At 47.4% G+C, this 21512-nt stretch overlaps 1 protein-coding gene across 2 annotated transcripts in view; it reads right to left on the minus strand.

The window, feature by feature from the left end:
• LOC141052486 (stimulated by retinoic acid gene 6 protein-like) overlaps positions 1 to 20918 on the minus strand; it is a 664959-nt gene extending 644041 nt beyond the window's left edge. The window contains exon 1 of one of the 2 annotated variants that reach the window (XM_073549742.1): positions 20804 to 20918. The gene's annotated coding sequence lies outside the window, so the exon portion shown is untranslated. The remainder of the gene's footprint in view (positions 1 to 20803) is intronic. The other variant, XM_073549741.1, reaches the window with a different exon arrangement.
• Positions 20919 to 21512: the final 594 nt, after the last annotated feature.

Raw genomic sequence — 21512 nt, forward strand, 5'->3', positions numbered from 1 at the left:
ATTTACAACAGGATTTGTCCGCGTTCAGTTTGGCCTGCAGCAGCAGGCATTTTCCAGGGGTACCACAAGGAGGAACGGACTCACCCCCATACACTGCTTAGTCTTCTTCTGCTTATAATTTAGATAATATCTTTGCTCTGATTTTTAGTCTTATGCTTAATGTTCTTCTGCTTTTTGTTCTTCTGCTTCTTGGTCTTCTGTCTCTTGTTGTTCTATATCTTGGTGGTTGTCTTCATGTTCTTTGTCCTCTTGGTCATCTTCTTCAGGGACATCTTTTTCGTCGTCGTCTTCAGGGTCATCATTTTCGTGGTCGTCGCCTTCTTCGGGGTGGTCTTCAGGGTCGTCGTCTTCAGGGTCGTCGTCAGGGAGATCCAGAGTGATAACCAAACACCATTTCCAAAAGCTTGAACTTGGAAATGTAGCAGAAGGTACAAGAAGGCTGAGGAACTGCCGGGAACCAGCTGACGGTACTGGAACCTGGATGGGTAGCAGAAGGAACAAGAGCCAATGGCACTACCGAGGACCAGCTGATGGTACTGGAATCCGGTTACTAAGCAGGAGGTACCTGTGCTAGAAAGCACTACCAAGGACCAGCAGACGTTGCTAGAACTCGGATACCGAGAAGGGGGCACCTACGCCAAAGGCACTGCCTAGAACCAGCTGACGGTGCTGTAACCCGGATGGGTAGCAGAAGCTGCAAGAGCCAATGGAACTACCGAGGACCAGCTGATGGTGCTGGAACCCAGAGGGGCAGCAGAAGGAACAAGAGCTAGTGGCACTACCGAGGACCAGCTGATGGTGCTGGAACCTGGTTACTAAGCAGGATGTACCTGTGCTAGAAAGCACTACACCAGCAGACGTTGCTGGAACTCAGATACCGAGAAGGAGACACCTAAGCCAAAGGCACTGCCGAGAACCAGCTGACGGTGCTGGAACCCGGATGGGTAGCAGAAGCTGCAAGAGCCAATGGAACTACCGAGGACCAGCTGACGGTGCTGGAACCCGGAGGGGCAGCAGAAGGAACAAGAGCCAGTGGCACTACCGAGGACCAGCTGACGGTGCTGGAACCTGGTTACTAAGCAGGAGGCATCTGTGCTAGAAAGCACTACCAAGGTACCTGCAGACGTGGCTGGAACTCGGATACCGAGAAGGAGGCACCTAAGCCAAAGGCACTGCCAAGAACCAGCTGACGGTGCTGGAACCTGGATGGGTAGCAGAAGCTGCAAGAGCCAATGGAACTACCGAGGACCAGCTGATGGTGATGGAACCTGGAGGGCTAGCAGAAGGAACAAGAGCTAATGGCACTACCGAGGACCAGCAGATGGTGCTGGAACCTGGTTACTAAGCAGGAGGTACCTGTGCTAGAAAGCACTACCAAGGATGAGCAGACGTTGCTGGAACTCGGATACCGAGAAGGAGACACCTAAGCCAAAGGCACTGAAGAGAACCAGCTGACGGTGCTGGAACCCGGATGGGTAGCAGAAGCTGCAAGAGTCAATGGAACTACCGAGGACCAGCTGACGGTGCTGGAACCCGGAGGGGCAGCAGAAGGAACAAGAGCCAATGCTACCGAGGACCAACTGACGGTGCTGGAACCTGGTTACTAAGCAGGAGGTACCTGTGCTAGAAAGCACTACCAAGGACCAGCAGACGTGGCTGGAACTCGGATACCGAGAAGGAGGCACCTAAGCCAAAGGCACTGCCGAGAACAAGCTGATGGTACTGGAACCCGGATGGGTAGCAGAAGGTACCCAAGGAAAACAAAGTTGCAAGGCCGCGAGCCGGCCGCAGTTACCGAAACCCACAGTCCTACAGGGGGTGCTTGTCCTATTGGCACTACAGAACTAGCCTTTGTTGCCAGATCCCGCAGCCCACATAGGAAGCCCAGAAACTGCAGGCACCATAGACTCGGCTAACCCGACCGCAACATGACAGGACAACGTATTGGTGGCAAAGTGACGTTGACACTACCCAGAAACAGCAGGCGTGCTGGAACCAGGCTGGGCAAGAGGGAGTACCCGTGCCAAAGACACTGCCGAGAACCAGCTGACGGTGCTGGAACCAGGATGGGCAGCAGAAGGAACGAGAGCCAATGGCACTACCGAGGACCAGCTGATGGTGCTGGAACCTGGTTACTAAGCAGGAGGTACCTGTGCTAGAAAGCACTACCAAGGACCAGCAGACGTTGCTGGAACTCGGATACCGAGAAGGAGGCACCTAAGCCAAAGGCACTGCCGAGAACCAGCTGACGGTACTGGATCCCGGATGGGTAGCAGAAGCTACCCATGATAAACAAAGTTGCAAGGCTGCGAGCCGGCCGCAGTTACCGAAACCCACAGTCCTACAGGGGGTGCTTGTCCTATTGGCACTACGGAACCAGCCTTTGTTGCCAGATCCCGCAGCCCACATAGGAAGCCCATAAACTGCAGGCACCATGGACTCGGCTAACCAGACCGCAACACGACAGGACAACGTATTGGTGGCAAAGTGACATTGACACTACCCGGAAACAGCAGGCGTGTTGGAACCAGGCTGGGCAGGAGGGAGTACCCGTGCCAAAGACACTGCCGAGAACCAGCTGGCGATGCTGTAACCCAGGGTAAATACTACAAACAGAGTGGAGACAGAGGCCTAATTGGAGCAAGTTTAAAATCTGTAGTTGTGTGAGTGTGGACAGAGCAGGAGAAATTGCTGGACACACAGCTGGGGATCAGATGACATTTCTGAACCCCAATAACACTGGAGCATATGTTGACTGTGCAGACGGCACTTCTGAGCAGCAACTGGCGATGTTGGAGGCCAGGGTAAATACTAGAAACAGAGTGGAGCCAGAGGCCTAATTGAAGCAAGTTTTATATCTGATGTAGTTTGAATGTGGAGGCAACAGGAGAATTTGCCGTACACAGAGCAGGGGAGCAGCTGGCGTTACTGAACCCCACTAACACAGGAGCTAGTGTTTTTCTCTGTGCAGATGGCACTTCTGAGCAGCAACTGGCAGTGTTGGAGCGCAGGGTCAATCAGGGTGTAGGCTGAGGCCTAATTGGAACAAGTTTAATATCTGATGTAGTGTGAATGTGGCGGGAGCAGGTGCCATTGCCGGACACACAGCAGGGGAGCAGCTGGCGTTACTGAACCCCACTAACACAGGAGCTAGTGTTTTGTTCTGTGCAGACGGCACTTCTGAGCAACAACTGGCGGTGTTGGAGCCCAGGATCAATCATGGTGTAGACTGAGGCCTACTTGGAGCAAGTTTAATATCTGATGTAGTTTGAATGTGGAGGGAGAAAGAGATATTGCTGGACACACAGCAGGGGAGCAGCTGGCGTTACTGAACCCCACTAACACAGGAGCTAGTGTTTTTCTCTGTGCAGACGGCACTTCTGAGCAACAACTGGCGATGTTGGAGCCCAGGGTCAATCAAGGAGTAGGCTGAGGCCTAATTGGAGAAAGTTTAATATATGATGTAGTTTGAATGTGGAGGGAGCAAGAGATAGTGCCGGACACACAGCAGGGGAGCAGCTGGCGTTACTGAACCCCACTAACACAGGAGCTAGTGTTTTTCTCTGTGCAGACGGCACTTCTGAGCAACAACTGGCGATGTTGGAGCCCAGGGTCAATCAAGGAGTAGGCTGAGGCCTAATTGGAGAAAGTTTAGTATATGATGTAGTTTGAATGTGGAGGGAGCAGGAGACATTGCCGTACACACAGCAGGGGAGCAGCTGGAGTTACTGAACCCCACTAACACAGGAGCTAGTGTTTTTTTCTGTACAGACGGCACTTCTGAGCAGCAACTGGTCGTGTTGGAGCCCAGGGATTACGGTTCAGGTGGTAGAAACATGAACACAACAGGAGACCTGGATACTGTTGTCAACCAATTATTTATTCTAGAAGAGGACTGGCAAATTCCGGCGAGATCCAGGCCTTGTTCATTTTCAGAAAAGTAAGCCGGTCAATGTTATCGGAGGATAGTCGCGTGCGACGGTCTGTTAGTACACCACCTGCGGCACTAAAGACGCGTTCCGATAATACACTAGCAGCAGGGCAAGCCAGCACCTCCAATGCATACTGGCTAAGCTCTGGCCATGTATCCAGCTTAGAGACTCAAAACTTGAATGGGGAAGAGCTGTCTTGGAGTACACTGACAGGGCAAGACATGTAGTCTGTCACCATCTGACGGAAACGTTGCCTCCTGCTGACTGGAGCCGTCTGTGATGGTGTAGACATTTGTGGCGGGCACACAAAATTTTGCCACATTTGGGCCATACTGGTCTTGCCTTGTGCTGAGGCGCTGCCTCTGCTCCCTCTTTGTGCAGAGCGTCCTCCACTGCCTCGACGCACAGAGCTGCTTTGTAAAGCACTAGCAGCACTGCTCTCGGGTGGAATGGAGAACATGATGGAATGCACCAGTGTGTCTTGGTACTCCCGCACTTTACGCTCCCGGTTCAACGGTGTTATGAGGCTTTGTAAGTTGTCCCGGTAGCGAGGATCTAGGAGGGTGTACACCCAATAATCAGCCGTGTTGAGAATGTGGGCGATGCGGTGGTCGTTTCTCAGACACTGCAGCATGAAATCAACCATATGCTGCAAACTCCCAACTGCCCAAGAAACACTGTCCCCTGCTTGAGGCGTCATCTCTGCCTGCTCTGCATCACCCCACTCTCGCTGTACATACTGACTTCTAGAGCATTGTGTACCTCCCTCCTCTGGAGAGATGTCTTCCTCCTCCATTGACTCCTCCTCATCCTCCTAACAAAGTGACCCCTGCCTAGGCCTTTGTGAGGAACCACGTTGCACAGACTGTCCAGAAGCAGATGGCATTTGTGACTCCTCATCCTCCACCTCTTCCAAAACCTCCTCCCTTAGTACTTGCAGTGTTTTTGAAGCAGGCAGATAAGGGAGACAGTCATGCTGACTAGTGCATCATCTGCACTCGCCATCCGCGTGGAATCACCGAAGGCACGCAAAACGTGTCAGATGTGCTTCATAGAGGCCCACAGTGGTGCTGAAGTGTGACCGGCGCACAGTGTGACTTGTTTGCGCCTGATGCAGCTGGTACTCCATTACTGCTGCCTGCTGCTCACACAACCGCTCCAACATATGTAACATTGAATTCCACCTGGTGGGTAGGTCACATATGATGCGATGTTCTGGAAGGCGTAATCGGTGCTGCAGAGCTGCAATGCGCGATCTTGCCATGCTGGAACGCCGCAAGTGAGTGCATTCTATGCGGACCTTGTGCAGCAGTGCATCAAGATCCGGATAGTCCCTCAGAAAGCTCTGCACGACCAAGTTGAGCACATGTGCCAGACATGGGATGTGAGTGAGGTTGCCTAGGCCCAGAGCTGCCACCAGATTTCGGCCATTGTCACACACTACCAAGCCTGGCTGGAGATTCGCTGGCACAAACCACACGTCGCTCTCCTGCTTGATGGCATTCCAGAGCTCCTGCGCTGTGTGGCTTCAATTCCCCAAAGAAATTAATTTCAGTACAGCCTATTGACATTTGGCCACGGCTGTGCTCATATCGGGTAACCGTTCACAGGTCCATGTGGAGGTAGACCATGACGGCTCCTGCAGCGCTGATTCTGAGGAACTTGAGTATGAGGAGGAGTCAATGAGTACAGACTGGATTCCTGCAATCCTTGGAGTTGGCAGAACACGTACAGCGTCACTCTCAAGATCTGTATCCGGCTCCATAACATTACCCAATGGGCAGTGAGGGAAAGGTATCGTCCCTGTCCATGGTTACTGGTCCACACATCGGTGGTCAGGTGGACCTTGCTACTGACAGCGTTAAGTAGCGCATGTTTAATTTTTCCCTCCACATGCTTTTGCAGGGCAGGGACGGCTTGCCTGCTGAAATATAAGCGGCTGGGCACGGTGTATTGTGGGACTGCCAATGCCATGAAGTTACGGTAGATGTCAGTCTCCACCAGCCTGAATGAGAGCATTTCAAGGACCAGTAGTTTTGCAAAGCCAGCATTCAGAGCCTGTGCTCGGGGATGGTTTGCCGAGTATGGACGCCTTTTCTCCCATGCCTGTGCTACCGATGGCTGTAGAGTGGCCTAGGAGTGTGAGGATGACAGGGAACGTGGTGCTGTGGGTGGAATTACACTGGGTCTCTGGACAACAGTGCCAGAGATTCTTCCATGGCGAGCCTGTGAGGAAGCCGAACCAGCTGTGTGTGAGCTGGAGGAAGAAGCCTCAACACGAGCTGAAGAGGTGGTAGGTGGTGCTGTAGGTTGGCCTACGTTTTCAGTGTGTCTTTGTAACTCCACCACATGCTTTGTCCGCACATATTTCACATATTTGTGGTATTGAGGTTGCTGTCATTTTTCCCTCTTTTGACTTTCTGATTACACAGCTTGCATTTGACAAAGCAAATGTCATCTGCAACTGTGTCAAAAAAGGACCACGCACTGCCAGTCATGGGAACGCCCGTTTTGGGTTTTGGAAGAGGAATGCTCCTAACGAGTCCCGAAGTGGAGGCTACAGGCAACCAAGTCTGCCCCCTCCCTCTCCCTCCTGTTTTGGCCGTTTGGGGAATCTCTTCCTCAGAGCTGCTCCCACCACCTTCCTGTTCCTCATGCCATGATGGGTCAAGGACCTCATCATCTACACTCCCCTCTTCAAACACCTGCTTCTCATGGGTAGTCTCGCCAGCACAGTAATCACCAGAAAGTGGCACCTGAGTCTCATCATCTGATGCGTACTGAGGTGTGCTGACCATAGGCACTGGCCCACCCACCTCTTCAGATTCAGAGGGACAAAGCAGTTGCGCATCACTGCATACTCCCTCTTCTTCACATTCTAGAATGCTGCTTGGCTGGCCCCCTGTTTCCAAGCCAAGAGATTCAGAGAACAGAAGCAGAGATAGCTCCTGTCCAGGGCTCTCTGACTGCCTGGGCAATTTGGCAGGTGGTGAAGAGACAGATGGTTGCTCTTCAGTGCTCTGGCCCTGAGAGGATGTGGAAGTAATTGAAGTCGATGCGTTAGCTGCCATCCATCCGACAACGGCTTCAATTTGTTCGTCCCGCAGCAGTGGGGTACGGCGAGGTCCTACAAAGCTGCACATAAAGGACTGTTCCCTGGTAAAACTGGGGGGGGCTGATTCACAGAATTCCCACGTCCTCTCCCTGCTGAAACTCCACGCCCACGACCACGTGCCTTACTCCCTGCCTTCTTCATCTTGGTAGACTGATAAAGATAGGCAGAAAAGTACAAAGGGGGGGCTTAGTGTGCTTATTCCTGAACAGCTGCTAACAGGAATAAGAAACACTAATTTTATAAAGTGTGTGGACTACACTTTAATATGAGCTAATGTGGCCTACACAATTGTGTAGTGGAGTGTGGAGTGTTTGGTGAACTTTATTTACGTGTTTTTTTTTTCAAAAAAACAAAAAGGATGTGACCAAAAATGTGAAAGCGATAGTATCACAAACTTTTTGGAGCTATTACAATGCAGGAAGGTAACCTAGATGAGGCTCCAAAAAATAGGCTAATACTAATCTGGCTGCGGCTGCAGGGCACAAGCCAGAAAAAAGGCTCCTCTATCTACTCCTATATAGTGTTTGTGTGGCGCCCCTGAGGCTCAGTCGCCACAGAGGTACTGCACCTTCTTCTAAGGTGTAGTGTCCCACCATCCAGGTAAGGTGGAAACCCCTTTCCACACTCCAACACTCGCACCCCACACAACAGGGTAGTTCTGCACAACCACATTGTGGCTCAGTTCTTAGAGAGTAGCGGAGCACCTCTGGTGGTTCCCTGCTTGGAACACTGGATGTGCTGGGAGGTTGGTGGAGTTGAGATATATAAAAGAGTGGGAAAGTGTAGGATTAGAGGTTCAGTCTGGCAGAAGGTCAGGCGGGTAAGAAGTCACTCAGACAGGAGTGAGGATCCCTGGAAGAAGGGATGGAGGAAGGAGTGCTGCAGCTGCCTCAGTGATCTGAGCCAGCTGGCACGGGAAAGGAAAAGGAGAAAGACGTAGAACTGAAACCTAAGCTTCCATAAGAGAAAGACAAGTACGGAACGAAGGAGTAGGAGAACAGAGAGGACGTGGGTTGGAAGGGGAACCCTGCCTATAGGTTCTCAGCTCAAGGCCGGGGCCCGGTCCCCGAGGTTGTATGGACACTTATGGTTCTGCAGCAGACACCGGTGGAGTAGTTGGCTGTAAATGCACTACTCCCATCTAAGACTTGGGGCACAACAGCAACTGATTAGAGAGCCGGGACTCAGGAGAAGGGAGTCCCCGAAGCAGGCTACAGCTGTCTGCCATACGAGTAGAGTTCTTGGGAACATCTGACAGGAGGAACTCCAGGGTACCACGGTACTAGAGATCTTCACACTTTAAGGCGCAATAGAGGAGTCGTTCAGGAAAGGTACATGTTGGCGGAGTGTTGGAGACGAGCTTTCCATCTTGCCTGGGGGTTGGCTGAGTCTCTGACCCGGAGGACACGGCCTGGAGGCAGGCACCATTGTGTACCGCAGACTGTGAGTAAAGCTTTGGAACTACAAGCCCCGATGTCCTCCATTCATTCTAGCCCCAACCCACTCAGCACTGCTATATCTGGGTACCATCCTTTACACTGCCTGCATCTCTCCTCAACCATCACCACTACATGGCCCTGGGGCTACAGCTTCACCTGTGGGGAGCTATGCCATCTATGCTGCAACACACCACTAGCCCCAGAGGATCCACATGCAGCATCGGCCTAACATCCCACTTGCCAAACACCTCAGGTGGCGTCACGAACTATTCTATTCCACTTAAACAACATTTCCCCATTACTTGGGTGCCCAGGGCCACGGTCCGGGCCACCGCTGCTGTGACAGATTCCCCTGACACCGGCCTGGTACCAAGTACCCCACAGCCCTGGGAGGGCGACCCATTTGCAACCAACCAATGTACATGGATACGGATGGAAGCACACTAATAGGAGAAAAAAAATCAGGAAAAATGAGCTGCAATAAAACAAAAAAAGGACTATATATGAAGCAGTGACGCACGCTGAGCGGACTACAACCAGAGGTGGCTGCAGAACACACAACAACGTTAGCTGCACTCACACACAGAGACCTCACAGACAGCCGTGAACAGTCTAGAGAACTGGGCACTAGCACTGAAAGGCTGCAGAAAGGCTCCGCTGTCTACTCCTATAGTGTTTGCAACCAATGTAGATGGATACGGATGGATGCACACTAATAGGAGAATGAAAAATGAGCAGCAATAAAACAAAAATAAATATGTATGAGGCAGTGACGCACGCTGAGCGGCCTGCAACCAGAGGTGTCTGCAGGACACACTACAGCATGATCTGCACTCACACAGTCCTTGCAGACAGCAGTGAACAGAGCTGCAAAGCAAAAGAAAGCTACACTGATTGATAATGTAGCCTGGGTAAAGCATAATATTATATAGCAAATCGCTATCTCTAACTGTCCCTCAGAGTCTTGAATTCACAGCAGAGTGAACCCTAAATGGCCGCGGCGGCGGCTTTTATAGTGCATCATGACATCATTTCAGCAGCCAATCACAGCCATGCAATTAATTAACATGCCTACATGCCTAACAGGATGTGCCCACACTTCTGAGGATTCCTCATTGGCTGAATCAAATCAAACTGGCTCATAGCATTATGGGAACTTCCGATTTCCGGTATTCGATATGCAAAAAGTATCGGAACTCAGTATCGTAATTCCGATACCGCGAATATCGGCCGATACTCGATATTTGCGGTAACGGAATGCTCAATACTACTCATAAGGCTTTTCTAATATATGACTGGGCAATATGATATAATTGGGAGAGGAGGTTGTTATATGATGAACTTTACAGCAGGACTGTCGGTGCTTTGTAACAGAGAAAGTGCGCTTTTTGGGATGGGCATTCAGCCTGACGTCATGGGGGCATGTATTTAGCCTCTGTGTTCCTCACCATTATAATATACATCCGCCCTTATGTTACCGGGGCGTGGAATGCCAATAAATGTCAACAATCTTATTGGTTTAACCCCTTAACGACCGCCGATACGCCTTTTAACGGCGGTAATTAAGGGTACTTAAACCACAGCGCCGTTAATTCACGGCGCTGTGATTTAAGTGAATAGCGCCCCCCAGTGTCGGATTTTCTCCGGGGTCTCGGCTGCCAGGGGTAGCCGAGACCCCAGAGAACATGAATCGGTCGGTTTTTACCGACCCCCGCTTTTGCGATCGCCGTTATTAACCCTATAACGGCGACCGCAAAAAAAAAAAGCCGCGATTTTACATTTAATTTCTCTTTCCTCTGATGTGATCGCACATCAGAGGATAGAGAAATAGGGTCCCCGATCCCCCCGGTCCCCTCACGGTACCTCTCCCTTGTCCTCCGTCCCCTACCGGTGGTCCCGCGCCCGCCGGCGTCATCCGATGGGCGCCGCCATCTTGAAAATGGCGGGCACATGCGCAGTGCGCCTGCCGGGAATCTGCTGGCTCCGGCTGGCAGATTCCATTCATTATTTTGATCACTATGATAAACGATCATAGTGATCAAAATAATAAAAATAGTACATAACCCCCCCGTTTATCACCCCCTTATATAGGCACACATAATGAAATAAAAAAAATATTTTTTTTTTCAGTTTTCCATAAGGGTTAGGGTTAGGCTAGGGTTAGGGTTAGGGTTAGGGTTAGGCTAGGGTTAGGCTAGGGTTAGGGTTAGGCTAGGGTTAGGGTTAGGCTAGGGTTAGGCTAGGGTTAGGGTTAGGCTAGGGTTAGGCTAGGGTTAGGGTTGGGCTAGGGTTAAGGGTTAGGGTTGGGCTAGGGTTAGGGTTGGGCTAGGGTTAAGGGTTAGGGTTGGGCTAGGGTTAAGGGTTAGGGTTGGGCTAGGGTTAGGGCTAGGGTTGGGCTAGGGTTGGGCTAGGGTTAGGGCGAACTAGGATTAGGGTTAGAATTAGGATTAGGGATTAGGGTTGGGATTAGGGTTAGGGGTGTGTTGGGGTTAGGGTTGGAGAAAGAATTGAGGGGTTTCCACTATTTACCAACTTTGGGGGTCTAAAAATTGGGGTCTAAAAAATCACTTTTGTGGAAATAAAAAAGACTTTTTATTTTCACGGCTCTGCGTTTATGAACTTCTGTGACGCGCTTGGGGGTTCAAAGTGCTCACCACACATCTAGATAAGTTCCTTAGGGGGTCTAATTTCCAAAATGGGGTCACTTGTGGGGGGTTTCCACTGTTTAGGCCCATCAGGGGCTCTGCAAACGCAACATGATGCCCGCAGACCATTCCATCAAAGTCTGCATTCCAAAATGGCACTCCTTCCCTTCCGAGCTCTCCCATGCGCCCAAACAGTGGTTCCCCCCCACATATGGGGTATCAGCGTACTCAGGACAAATCGCATAATAACTGTGGGGGTATGATTTCTCCTGATACCCTTGTAAAAATAAAAATTTGGGGGTGAAAAGATCATTTTTGTGGAAAAAAAAATGGATTTCTTATTTTCACGGCTCTACGTTATAAACTTCTGTGAAGCACTTGAAGGTTCAAAGTGCTCACCACACATCTAGATAAGTTCCTTCATGGGTCTAGTTTCCAAAATGGGGTCACTTGTGGGGGGTTTCCACTGTTTAGGCCCATCAGGGGCTCTGCAAACGAACATGATGCCCGCAGACCATTCCATCAAAGTCTGCATTCCAAAATGGCACTCCTTCCCTTCCGAGCTCTCCCATGCGCCCAAACAGTGGTTCCCCCCACATATGGGGTATCAGTGTACTCAGGACAAATCGCATAATAACTGTGGGGGTATGATTTCTCCTGTTACCCTTGTAAAAATAAAAATTTGGGTGCGAAAAGATCATTTTTGTGGAAAAAAAATGGATTTCTTATTTTCACGGCTCTACGTTATAAACTTCTGTGAAGCACTTGAAGGTTCAAAGTGCTCACCACACATCTAGATAAGTTCCTTCATGGGTCTAGTTTCCAAAATGGAGTCACTTGTTGGGGGTTTCCACTGTTTAGGCCCATCAGGGGCTCTGCAAACGCAACATGATGCCCGCAGACCATTCCATCAAAGTCTGCATTCCAAAATGGCACTCCTTCCCTTCCGAGCTCTCCCATGCGCCCAAACAGTGGTTCCTCCCCACATATGGGGTATCAGCGTACTCAGGACAAATCGCATAATAACTGTGGGGGTATGATTTCTCCTGTTACCCTTGTAAAAATAAAAATTTGGGGGTGAAAAGATCATTTTTGTGGAAAAAAAAATGGATTTCTTATTTTCACGGCTCTACGTTATAAACTTCTGTGAAGCACTTGAAGGTTCAAAGTGCTCACCACACATCTAGATAAGTTCCTTAATGGGTATAGTTTCCAAAATGGGGTCACTTGTTGGAGTTTTCCACTGTTTAGGCACATTAAGGGCTCTCCGAACGCAACATGGCATCCGATCTTAATTCCAGCCAATTCTGCGTTGAAAAAGTCAAACGGTGCTCCATCCCTTGCGAGCTCTGCCGTGTGCTGAAAAAGGGGTTTACCCCCACATATGGGGTATCGGCGTATTCAGGAGAAATTTTACAACAAATTTTGTGGTTGATTTTCTCTTTTAATTCTTGTGAAAATAAAAAAAATTGGTTCTGAAGTAATTTTTTTCCAAAAAAAAGTTAAATGTTAATTTTTTCCATCCACATTGCTTTCGTTCCTGTGAAGCACTTAAAGGGTTAATAAACTTCTTGAATGTGGTTTTGAGCACCTTGAGGGGTCTAGTTTTTAGAATGGTGCCACTTTTGGGTATTTTCTGTCATGTACACCCCTCAAAATGACTTTAAATATGATGTGGTCCCTAAAAAAAATGGCTTTGTAAATTTTGTTGTAAAAATGAGAAATCGCTGGTCAACTTTTAACCCTTATAACTTCCTAACAAAAAAAAATTTTGCTTCCAAAATTGTGCTGATGTAAAGTAGACATGTGGGAAATGTTATTTATTAAGAAATTTATGTGACACATCTCTCTGATTTAAGGGCATAAAAATTTAAAGTTTTAAAATTGCAAAATTTTAAAATTTTTTGCCATATTTCTGTTTTTTTCATAAATAAACACAAGACTTATCGAAGAAATTTTACCACTAACATGAAGTACAATATGTCACGAAAAAACAATCTCAGAATCAGCAGGATCCATTAAAGCGTTCCAGAGTTATAACCTCATAAAGGGACAGTGGTTAGAATTGTAAAAATTGGCCTGGTCATTAAGCTGCAAACTGGCTCTGTCGCTAAGGGGTTAATATGGCTGTATGTGTTTGTTGCGAGAGATGCTACATGAGATTATTGGGGGTGGAGTTTGGTATATGATGATTTTCACAGCAGGATTCTCGGTACTTTGTAATAGAGAAACTGCGCTCCTTTAGATGGGTGCTCAATCTGACGTCATGCCATTGCACAGAATAAAAGGGGCATGTATTTAGCCTCTGTATCCCTCCCCGTTATAACATACCTCCGCTCTGTCGTTATCTGGGCATGGAATGATGCGATTCAGCCCCTTGGCCCCTCCTCCTTATGACACACTTCCGCCCTTATGCTGTGCGGGTACAGTGGGGAAAAAAAGTATTTAGTCACTCAGCAATAGTGCAAGTTCCACCACTTAAAAAGATGAGAGGCGTCTGTAATTTACATCATAGGTAGACCTCAACTATGGGAGACAAACTGAGAAAAAAAAATCCAGAAAATCACATTGTCTGTTTTTTTTTCATTTTATTTGCATATTATGGTGGAAAATAAGTATTTGGTCAGAAACAAGCAATCAAGATTTCTGGCTCTCACAGACCTGTAACTTCTTCTTTAAGAGTCTCCTCTTTCCTCCACTCATTACCTGTAGTAATGGCACCTGTTTAAACTTGTTATCAGTATAAAAAGACACCTGTGCACACCCTCAAACAGTCTGACTCCAAACTCCACTATGGTGAAGACCAAAGAGCTGTCAAAGGACACCAGAAACAAAATTGTAGCCCTGCACCAGGCTGGGAAGACTGAATCTGCAATAGCCAACCAGCTTGGAGTGAAGAAATCAACTGTGGGAGCAATAATTAGAAAATGGAAGACATACAAGACCACTGATAATCTCCCTCGATCTGGTGCTCCACGCAAAATCTCACCCCGTGGGGTCAGAATGATCACAAGAACGGTGAGCAAAAATCCCAGAACCACGCGGGGGGACCTAGTGAATGAACTGCAGAGAGCTGGGACCAATGTAACAAGGCCTACCATAAGTAACACACTACGCCACCATGGACTCAGATCCTGCAGTGCCAGACGTGTCCCACTGCTTAAGCCTGTACATGTCCGGGCCCATCTGAAGTTTGCTAGAGAGCATTTGGATGATCCAGAGGAGTTTTGGGAGAATGTCCTATGGTCTGATGAAACCAAACTGGAACTGTTTGGTAGAAACACAACTTGTCGTGTTTGGAGGAAAAAGAATACTGAGTTGCATCCATCAAACACCATACCTACTGTAAAGCATGGTGGTGGAAACATCATGCTTTGGGGCTGTTTCTCTGCAAAGGGGCCAGGACGACTGATCCGGGTACATGAAAGAATGAATGGGGCCATGTATCGTGAGATTTTGAGTGCAAACCTCCTTCCATCAGCAAGGGCATTGAAGATGAAACGTGGCTGGGTCTTTCAACATGACAATGATCCAAAGCACACCGCCAGGGCAACGAAGGAGTGGCTTCGTAAGAAGCATTTCAAGGTCCTGGAGTGGCCTAGCCAGTCTCCAGATCTCAACCCTATAGAAAACCTTTGGAGGGAGTTGAAAGTCCGTGTTGCCAAGCGAAAAGCCAAAAACATCACTGCTCTAGAGGAGATCTGCATGGAGGAATGGGCCAACATACCAACAACAGTGTGTGGCAACCTTGTGAAGACTTACAGAAAACGTTTGACCTCTGTCATTGCCAACAAAGGATATATCACAAAGTATTGAGATGAAATTTTGTTTCTGACCAAATACTTATTTTCCACCATAATATGCAAATAAAATGAAAAAAAAACCAGACAATGTGATTTTCTGGATTTTTTTTTCTCAGTTTGTCTCCCATAGTTGAGGTCTACCTATGATGTAAATTACAGACGCCTCTCATCTTTTTAAGTGGTGGAACTTGCACTATTGCTGACTGACTAAATACTTTTTTTCCCCACTGTATGTAATCTTTTATGGACATCATCTAGTCCATTTGTCCCTCCCCGCCCCTTTATGACTCATTTCCGGCCTGTGGATCGCAGACTGCGTTCCATTTGATCTTCATCTTGCCATTCATTGGACCGGAAGTGGGTGTTCCATAATTGGCTCTGATTTTTCAAATGACAGCGCTGAACGCTGACCCCTGATGAATCCTCGTCTATTTTGAGGGGGAAATGCGTCGGGTTTCGTTTTCATCAATGGCTGAATGGCTGATAAGTACCTTTTTTGTATATTATATCTTACAGACTGATGATTAATGGACGCTGGGGAAAATTATGTACCTCATGATGGAACAGATATATTAAGAAATCTGTTTTTTCCTCTATAAGCAACACTGCATAGTCTATGCATAATAATATCTGGTATCATTTGGCGGAGAGAGTATCTGGTTGACATTTGATGAGGTTATTTTTTTCATTGCATAGAAGACTGGGTGACTATATATCTTGGCCTTCCCAATGATTGATATGTTGCAGAGAGCACATTTATGTTAATAATTCTCTCTGGCAATGCAGTGTATTTAAGTTTAAATGTGCGTCCTTACACAAGTGTACTATTTGTGCTGCTGAAGCTTCTCAGTCTTCCTATAGTTGATGGGGGATTAAACCCAGGTATAAATTGGTGGCAGCTTATGATGTTTTCTATTACGAGATAAGTTCCATTGGAGGCTGCATCGAGTGTGAATTGTGGTGTAACCCCTTTGTAGACGTTTTTTATAAATTATTGAATAGGCTATTTAAGCCCAAGTATTTTTCGTCTACTGCAGCTTACTGTATTTTTGACTACGAGATAAGTCCCATTAAAGCTGCAATTTCTCAAATTTTGAGATAAGACTGTATTCATACTACGAGATAAGGTTTGCAGCACTATAGCACTGTTCTATTGAGACTTATTGTCTCTTCATTTTTGTTTGTTCTTTGTCGGTACTGTAGGTGTGTGTGTTAAAATTTTTGTGTCCTTTTTTGTATACGCAGGGTGGTCTAGGGCGTAGTTAGGGACACAGACGTTGAGCGGGAGCGCCATATCGTCTACAACTAGGATGCCAACCTCCGCGGTCAGGAAGGGTCATTATAGGGCCTAATAGGGCAATATAGCTTTTTTGCCTCTGTACATATATGGTAAAAAAAATTCTATATAAATAACTGACCTTTAACCCCCTGGTAGATTTAGATATTCATATATGGGTTGTTTTAATGACTCTATTAAAAGTTAATTTTTAAGGGGTTTTTTGTTTTGGTGCTTTCTGGTTTGACAGAAGAGATGTATGTGTCCAGAATGAACACTCATTTCCAGCAGATGATACCAATATGAGACAACAAGATGTCAAAAAGAAAGAATTTGACTTGGCCTATGTAATACCATGGCCGCCGGGGGGTAGCCCGTTCGGTCACTCCAGTACCCACTGTGCTGGAGGCTGTTTCATCTCCGGTATGCTGTCCACTTTGGGGACCCAATTGCCTGCAGACAGAGGCTGGAAACAACTTTAACAACTCAGCTTTATTCTCTTCAGGGGCACAGCATATCCACAATGGCTAGAGGACTCTTTACTTGATAACAGCAATACATCTTCATCTACAGCAGTAGGTTACTTCTTCCTTCACTTCACACGTATGAACCACACAAGCAAGCTGACACGTCACAGGGAACACGGTGAACACGGAACTATGAACTTTCTTCCTGAGACCGACTTCAGCCCCCGAAGGTACCTATCTTATCCTTTACAGCTCACCCGTTTACGGCACTGTTGCTCCTGTGTGCGGCCTAGATTTGCAGCTCTCTAGATGCTTCACACAGCTCCCGCACTCCAGCTGCCACTTCTACAGGGGGCTCTCCCACTGACCTCCCTGGTTTGACAATCCCAGACACGGGCTGGTTTCCATAGACTGGCTTGGTTGTCACTTCAGCTCTTCTTTGCTAGCTGACTTGACCACTGAGACTTCTCCCTTAGTCTCCCTAGTCCTGCAGTTCCCAGTCTCTAACTGTGTAACCTCCGGCGACCTTCTTCGCTGGCTACTGCTGTAGGCATTTGCTGTACTCCACTGTCCAGTATGGCTACCCCGGGCTCAACTCACTCATGAGGGAAAACTACCTTCTTTTTGTCTCTGGCTAGCCACTCCTCTAACTTAACCCTCTCCACAGATTCCCTCAGTTATGCTCAGTGTCCCCATCTAGTGTCCCTTAATGGTACTACAACTAACTCTATCTATTGTCATGTGGCCGCAAACACACACACACACACACACACACACACACACACACACACACACACACACACACACACACACACGACATATAGTGTATACTGCACACAGACATGTAAGGAACACAGTTAATATGTAATAACAATATTTACAGGGCTAGGCCCTCACCTCCTTACATCTATTAAAAGTTTGGGGACAAATTTTAAAAGATTGTAAAGTGGATTTGATAGAAAACATTTTGGAAGGCGAGACCCTGTACCACGACTACCGCGTACACACTGACGGTACAGTGAAACTGCGAATGATCATTAAATCTGTCAATTTGGATTCAATGTTTTGAATTCCTGGCTACAGATTGCCATAAAAAATTAAGAAACGGTAAAGGAATGCATTGAAACCCTGAGAAGGGCACAGTGTAGGCCCCCATTTCCTCACCCAAACAACCCTGTGCATTGCCTTGGGTGCGTGGGTTAACGAGGCAGGGAGGTCGTTGTGTCCAAGGGAGGCCATTCACCTCACCCTCGCCATGTAAGGGTGTTTTACTACATTTACCCAGTGAGCAGGTAAGGAGATGCAACGTACCTAGCTGTGCTTACTGGTCCACATATCGGTGGTTATGTAGACTTTGGCACTGATAGCATTACACAGTGCACACCTGATTTGTGTGCGGGGCAAGGATGGCCTGCCTGGAAGCATAGTGGTGGCTGGGAACAATGTACTGTGGGACAGCCACTGCCATCAGTTTTTTAAAACTGTACATCTCCACCAGCCGGAATGACAGCATTTCAAAGGCCAGTAATTTGGAAATGCTGTTATTCAGGATCATAGTTCATGGGTGGGTAGGGGGGGATATTTCCTAATTCTCTCGAGGGTTTGTGGGTGGAGAGCTGAACACTTACATGGGATGGTGTGGAGACGCTCGGTGACACTGGTGGTGATAGTGGTGGTGTTGTCACATACTCTCTTTGCGGAAAGGCAGGTAGCTCTGTTGATCGTGAGCTGGAGGAAAAGGCAGAGACTGCCGCAGAAGAGGGAGCAGTAGGAGGCTCAGATCTGTCATGCTTTTTAAGGTGTGTACTCCACTGTACATCGTGCTTGGAATTCAGATGCCTCGTCATGCAGGTGGTGCTCAGGTTCAGGACATTTATACCTCACTTAAGGGTGCTATGGCACAGCATACACACCACCTGTCGCTTGTTGTCAGCACATTGCCTGAAGAAATGCCACGCTAGGGATCTCATGTGAGCTGGCTTTAGTGTTCTCATTTCCTCTGCACATTGGGCAGTAGCAGCCAATGTACTGCCTAGGGGCTGCCCACTGTGCTTTTGCATGCTGATCCCTCCTTTGCTATGCTTCTAGGGCAGCAAGACCACCTCCTCTGAACTGCGCATGTCGCTAGAATAGCTTTTGCTCCATATGAGGTCTAAGACTTCATCATCCCCCTCAACATCCTCCACCCAGTCCTTTCTCCTGCAGTCCTTACTGCTGTGCACACTGCATTAAGATGTAGTTTTGTTTATCAGAGATGTGCTGCAGTGGTCCGCTGACCATATGCACTAACCCTCCCACGTACTCATCCTCCAACTGAACAAGTGGTTGGGCATCAGTGAACTCAATATCTTCTACATGTGGGCCAGGGCCAGGTGGATGGCCCACGGAACCATAGCCAGCGGAGTCATCAAAAAGCAGAAGTGATTGTTGCATGACTTGGTGCTCAGACTGCTTTACTGATTTGCAACAGGGTGAGGTTTGAAGTCGGATTGACCAAATGTCCGCAGGAGCCAAATCTGCGCTTTCAGCAGTGGACTGGGTGGACGATAATACAATAAGGAACTGAAGCCACTGTTAGCCATCCAATGTAGCACCACCTCAACATGTTCTGCCCTACGAAATGACGCAGAACGTCCTGTCACCTGCGTGCACCAGAGGAAGGTGTTCTATTTTGGCATTTATCAGGTACAGAACAACCACGTCTTCTCCCTGCAGCAGTTACACCATCACCACCATCAGCAGCAGCTACACCAGCATCACCACAGCCACGTCTGTGTTTCCTATTTGATGGCCTTATTTTTGGAAGTTATTTTTAGGCACACTACTCGCACAAAACTGGCGGCAGTGTATAATTATTTTTTAGGCATACTACTCATACAGACACAGCTGCACAATATAATTATTTAATAGGCACACTACTCGTACAGACATAGCTGTAGAGTAAAATAATTTTTTAGGCCCGGTCACAACTTGTATAGACACAGCGGAAGAGTAAAATTATTTTTTAGGCGCACAAATGGCACAGACACAGCTGCAAGGTAGAATTATTTTTAAGGCACCCTACTCGCACACACACGGCTGTGAAGTAGAATTATTTCTTAGGCACACTACTTGTACAGACATGGCTGCAGAGTACACAAAGGCTTTTTGTAACAGTACTCCCACAGGCAGGGGTGCAGAGTACACAAAGAGGCTTAAAGGTACAGTACTCCCACAGGGGGGTGCAATATACACACAGAGGCTTAAATGCACAGTGCTCCAACAGGCGGGGGTGCAGAATACACAGAGGTTTAAAAGCACAGTGCTCCCACAGGCAGGATGGCAGAGTACACTCAATACTTGGCATCGCTCTGATGACTCCGGAAGTGCATACAGCCTAAAAGCTTGTTGATTGGCTGTGCTTCAGCCTTTCAACAAACTTTATTCAACATCTGAACCTGAACAGTAAATGGTTATCTGGTAAAAAGACCATGTTAGGGGTTTGGTAATGAACACTTGGTGTCCGGTACGAACCCAAAACTTTACAGTTCGAGTTCACTCTTCTGTAGCCAAAATCAAAGTCTGAATATATTATTTTAGTAAACAGTATTAGATGCTTGAACAAACTTACAGCAAATGCCAACAGCAAGCCAGCATCAAATGTTTGTTTTCTTTTAATTTTGTTTTTAGGCTTTATATGCAAACATAACAAAGTCAACATTATTCACCCACTTTTGCTCCAACAAAGTCTCTGCCCCTTTAGCTGATGGGTTTTCGCAATGATACCGAAGTAGACAACATACTGATCTTTATAGGAGAGTTTCTAGGCATCTTCCGTGACCTATGCAGAACATTCCCTTAGTTGGGAGGGTGAGTGGAAACTGTAGTACCCCAGGCAAACATGGGGAGAACATACAAAATCCTTGCAAATGTTGTTCCTGGTGGTAGTTGAACTTAGGACCCCAGAGATGCAAGGCTACACTATTAACCACTGAGCCACTCTGCTGCCCATTGCGTAGCATACCTAGCACTAGCTCCTACACACCTTTCCTTAACCTTGTACAGATTAAATATTTTAATTCCCTTATTTTACCATTTACACTTTCCTAAAGCCAGCTATATAATGCTGAAAAATATAGAAACTGACCTGAGAATTCTGCTAAGAGGAGGTCTCCATTAAAGTGGTATCTTCTCCCGGAGACATAAAGGAATGATTCCAACCTCCATGGCTCCACCTGCTTCTTACAGTTTCACCACTGGCAGCTATGGTGCGTGAGATAGATATTGCCTCAGCCCTTCCTGTAAAGTCCTCCAGTAGTGTTCCATACCAGCAGGAGGCAGCATCGCTATGTGATGCTGCCTCCTACTGTGCATCAAAGTTATGTCTCTAAAACAGGAGAGATCATAATTACTGCAGTCTGATCATTAAGACCATGCTCCCCACGTGTGGAAAGATTCCAGGTTTCTGCACCAAACTACGCAATAGTAATCTGCTCTGATTATTATTGCTTTTTTGCTGTATTTTATGAAGGATTTTCACTTTTTTGTATTCCTTTTTTGGTGGGTATTAGACACAGCATTTTTTCATCACATAATTAGAAGGTTAATTTATCTTCATGTCGTATATGATACTTATACACAAAACTGTAAAAAGTGTAAAAAGAAAGAACAAAAAGTGAACAAAAAATCCCATATTTCCACAAGACATAAAAATTAACTTATGTTCAAACAAGATTGTCTATGTATCTTGCGTTAACGGCTGCGTGCCCCAAAGAGGCCTGCAACACTGATGGTTGCAGGCCACTTGGTGAGACAAGGGTTAACCCAACATGGGTGCATAGTCCACAGGGAGGATG

This window comes from Dendrobates tinctorius, unplaced genomic scaffold (assembly GCF_039654945.1).
Source record: "Dendrobates tinctorius isolate UK_male_01 unplaced genomic scaffold, ASM3965494v1 ptg000160l, whole genome shotgun sequence".
Lineage (NCBI taxonomy): Eukaryota > Metazoa > Chordata > Amphibia > Anura > Dendrobatidae > Dendrobates > Dendrobates tinctorius.